Source organism: Drosophila persimilis, unplaced genomic scaffold (genome assembly GCF_003286085.1).
Source record: "Drosophila persimilis strain 14011-0111.01,24,50 unplaced genomic scaffold, DperRS2 tig00000191-arrow-pilon, whole genome shotgun sequence".
Lineage (NCBI taxonomy): Eukaryota > Metazoa > Arthropoda > Insecta > Diptera > Drosophilidae > Drosophila > Drosophila persimilis.
This window is the reverse complement of record NW_020825298.1, coordinates 198,672-202,843: the sequence shown is the minus strand read 5'-3', so window position 1 is coordinate 202,843 and position 4,172 is coordinate 198,672. Positions and strand designations below refer to the sequence as shown.

General features: G+C 32.8%; 1 long non-coding RNA gene across 1 annotated transcript; it reads left to right on the top strand.

Moving 5' to 3' along the window:
- The first annotated feature begins 248 nt into the window (after positions 1-248).
- On the top strand, positions 249-789 carry LOC113565764. The gene is made up of 3 exons (XR_003408776.1): positions 249-595; positions 678-706; positions 759-789. It is a non-coding gene; the product is annotated as an uncharacterized LOC113565764 (long non-coding RNA).
- Positions 790-4,172: the final 3,383 nt, after the last annotated feature.

Here is a 4,172-nt window from a genome sequence, read left to right as displayed (position 1 = left end):
TTTGGCAGGAATTTGATGGCGAAATTGGTGTGGCAACTGCTGGAGAGGCAGCTCTACCGGAGGCGTGGCAGGTGCGTATGTTTAGTGTGAGTGATTGGACCATTTTGTGTTGATGTGTGTATTGATGTTTTTTCTCCTTTTAGCGGCAGCCTGTGGTCTGGATGTTGATGGCGACGGCGATAGGGGCCTCAATTTCGCCCATTTTGCAGGAATTGGATGGCGAATTTGGTGTGGCAACTGCTGGATTTTTTTTTTTGATGTGAAAACTTGGTCAGTTCACTTAGTGTGACCTGACGCAATCTTTATTAATATTCTTATTACTATCTAGCAACATATAACATTATATCTGACAACATTACAAGTTTTGGCAACATAATTACATAAATATCGATAACATTGTGGTATTTCTTACAATTAATTAAAAATTTTTTTTTTCTTGCTTTATTTTAATTTTATTTTAAAATTAAGGTCAGGTTAGCCCGCTCGGCCGAGTGGCTGCTGGTCCGGCCACCGAGGATGCGTTGCCTGTGGATTGGCTCAATCGACCGAGTGGCTGCTGGTCCGGCCACCCGGGATGCGTATGGGTCTGGAGGATGTAAGTTTCGTGAAAGCGATGATGCATTTGCTTGCTATCTGTAAAAGATATAAAAACTTTTTGTTTTCTGTTTTATTTTCAGGTTTTGACTTTTGATGTGCGGAGAATTTGGTAAGTAGTTTGAGTTGTATTTTGGCTGAATTTAATTTTATTTTATTTGCAGGTTTATATTTTGTGGGTTTGGTGGTAAATTGTCGGCATTCAAGTTAAGTAATTTTTGTTTTTATATTTGTTGGCTTTTATTGAATATAATTATTTTATTTTCAAGTTGATTCCCTGGATGTTGTGTTGGGATGTCTTCTGGTTGCTTGCTTAGTTGCTGACGTTTTAAATTTTGTTTTATTTTCAGGTTTGCTGCAGATTGGGTAAGTGTTTTGAATTGTATTTTGGCTGAATTTAATTTTATTTTATTTGCAGGTTTTTATTTTATAGGTTTGGTGGTAAATTGTCGGCATTCAAGTTAAGTAATTTTTGTTTTTATATTTATTGGCTTTTATTGAATATAATTATTTTATTTTCAAGTTGATTCCCTGGATGTTGCGTTGGGATGTCTTCTGGCTGCTTGCTTAGTTGCTGACATATGTACATTTGTTATGTACATACAGTTAATTTCGTACACCATATGTGTTTTGTTTATTTAATTGGCAGGTTTTGTCTTCAGCTTTGTAATAATTTGTATGTACCTTTGTGTAGTTTATGTTGTTATATCTGTTGTCTTTTTTTTTTTTTTTGAGGACTTTATTTTTTTTATTTTCAGGTTTGCGGCAGATTTGGTAAGTGTTTTGAATTGTATTTTGACTGATTTTAAATTTTATTTTATTTGCAGGTTTATATTTTATAGGTTTGGTGGTAGATTGACGGCATTCAAGTTAAGTAATTTTTGTTTTTATATTTGTTGGCTTTTATTGAATATAATTATTTTATTTTCAAGTTGATTCCCTGGATGTTGTGTTGGGATGTCTTCTGGTTGCTTGCTTGGTTGCTGACGTTTTAAATTTTGTTTTATTTTCAAGTTTGCTGCAGATTTGGTAAGTGTTTTGAATTGTATTTTGGCTGAATTTAATTTTATTTTATTTGCAGGTTTATATTTTATAGGTTTGGTGGTAGATTGACGGCATTCAAGTTAAGTAATTTTTGTTTTTATATTTGTTGGCTTTTATTGAATATAATTATTTTATTTTCAAGTTGATTCCCTGGATGTTGTGTTGGGATATCTTCTGGTTGCTTGCTTGGTTGCTGACGTTTTAAATTTTGTTTTATTTTCAGGTTTGCTGCAGATTGGGTAAGTGTTTTGAATTGTATTTTGGCTGAATTTAATTTTATTTTATTTGCAGGTTTTTATTTTATAGGTTTGGTGGTAAATTGTCGGCATTCAAGTTAAGTAATTTTTGTTTTTATATTTATTGGCTTTTATTGAATATAATTATTTTATTTTCAAGTTGATTCCCTGGATGTTGCGTTGGGATGTCTTCTGGCTGCTTGCTTAGTTGCTGACATATGTACATTTGTTATGTACATACAGTTAATTTCGTACACCATATGTGTTTTGTTTATTTAATTGGCAGGTTTTGTCTTCAGCTTTGTAATAATTTGTATGTACCTTTGTGTAGTTTATGTTGTTATATCTGTTGTCTTTTTTTTTTTTGAGGACTTTATTTGTTTTATTTTCAGGTTTGCGGCAGATTTGGTAAGTGTTTTGAATTGTATTTTGGCTGAATTTAATTTTATTTTATTTGCAGGTTTATATTTTATAGGTTTGGTGGTAAATTGTCGGCATTCAAGTTAAGTAATTTTTTGTTTTTATATTTGTTGGCTTTTATTGAATATAATTATTTTATTTTCAAGTTGATTCCCTGGATGTTGTGTTGGGATGTCTTCTGGTTGCTTTCTTAGTTGCTGACATTTTAAATTTTGTTTTGTTATCAGGTTTGCTGCAGATTTGGTAAGCGTTTTGAGTTGTATTTTGGATAAATTTAATTTTATTTTATTTGCAGGTTTTTATTTTGTAGGTTTGGTGGTAAATTGTCGGCATTCCAGTTAAGTATTTTTTTTGTTTTTATATTTGTTGGCTTTTAATGAATATAATTATTTTATTTTCAAGTTAATTCACTGGGTGTTGCGTTGGGATGACTTCTGGCTGCTTACTTAGTTGCTGACATACATATGTAAATTTATTATGTACATACAGCTAATTTCGTACACCAATATGTGTTTTATTTATTTAATTGGCAGGTTTTGTCTTCAGCTTTGTAATAATTTGTATGTAATTTTGTGTAGTTTATGTTGTTATATTTGTTGGCTCTTTTTTTTTTTAGGACTTTGGTTGTTTTAGTTTCAGGTTTGCGGCAGATTTGGTAAGTGTTTTAAATTGTATTTTGGCTGAATTTAATTTTATTTTATTTACAGGTTTGGTAATAGAGTGTCATCAATCAAGTTAGGTAATTTATGTTGTTATATTTGTTGACTTTTAATGAGTATAGTGTTTTATTTTCAGGTTTAAAGAAAATTGGTGTGAAAAAGAAAAAGTGATTTCAATTGTTTTTACGCCAATTGTAATTTTATTTTATCTGCAGTTTTATTTTTTGCTGGTTTGGTGGTAAGGTGTCAGCATTCAAGGTAAGTAGTTTATTGTTATATTTGTTGGCTTTTGATGACTGATGTTTGTTTTATTTTCGCTGGCTGTTGCGCTTGATGTCTGCACCTTGTTTGCGTATTTACTGACATTGTTTGTTATGTAAATAGTTATTTTGTACGTATGTATGTATGTATGTATGTATGATAGATTTGGTGGGTAGTTTATTGGCTTTTAATGATTTTTTTTTTTTTTTTTTTAATGATTTTAACTTTATTTATTTACATTTCAGGTGGTAAGGTGTCAGTAATCAAGGACCAGCTTAGAATTTGTGGAGCAAAGTTGAGTGATTCCATGTATGACGTGAGGGGCCTTCGCCACATTTTGATGCAGCTTTATTCCAATGTAAATGGTTTTTGAAGCGTGTCTCTTCGAAGGGCTGTTGCTCCTGATGTCTACAAATTGTTTGAGTATTTATTTAAATTAATTTGTTATGTAAATAGTTATTTTATATTTTGTTTTGTTTTCAGGTTTTTCCAAAAAGTCGTGTTATCGTTTGCACAATGCCGATGGATCAACAATTAGCCAGGCGGCTGTATGATGCCTTCTTCTTCGTCCCCTTTATGGTCTGGCACAATGATCCTCTGGATTCCCAATGGTTGACCCCTTATTCTGTCCAGAATTACTTCTCTAGTGTATTTCCCTTGCGCGTACATTTTTCTGTAAACGTTGATCTGTAGCTCGCAGAATCTGTCCGGGGGTTTGTATGGTATTTTTTTGCGTTCAGCCTCTCTCTTGTCCATTTTATCCTTTTCTATTCTTTCCTGTTCCTCGTTTTCTAGCCTCAACAGAGTAGGAAGTCCTTTCCTCAGGATGGGTACATACTTCTCTACTATTACTTTACGCTCAGCTTCGGAATAGTATCGAGTCGGATCCAGATCTGGATTTGGTTGTTCCTGAGGTTGTCCGTTACTACGCGGGAGGATGAACTTCCGGAGTTGATTG